Below are 221 nucleotides of genomic sequence, written 5' to 3'. Positions count from 1 at the left end.
GGGTTTTTTTTTGTGAGGATACAACCGCTTTAGAGCAGAGTTCCACCCTGAAAATGTTTTTTAACCTAAAAATACCCCCGGGACAGTCAGGGCTAGTGCATTTAAAGCGGAGTTCCGGCCTCAAAATCTAAAAAATCGATTTTGGGCCAGCCACTTGCTGAGGGTCACCTGAAAAAGAAAAGTATGCTCCCAAATTTTTTTTTTGTTCACTTACCTTGTTT

Source organism: Pelophylax lessonae, assembly GCF_965119305.1.
Source record: "Pelophylax lessonae genome assembly, chromosome: 2".
Classification (NCBI taxonomy): Eukaryota; Metazoa; Chordata; class Amphibia; order Anura; family Ranidae; genus Pelophylax; species Pelophylax lessonae.
Note: the sequence above shows the minus strand (reverse complement) of the source record.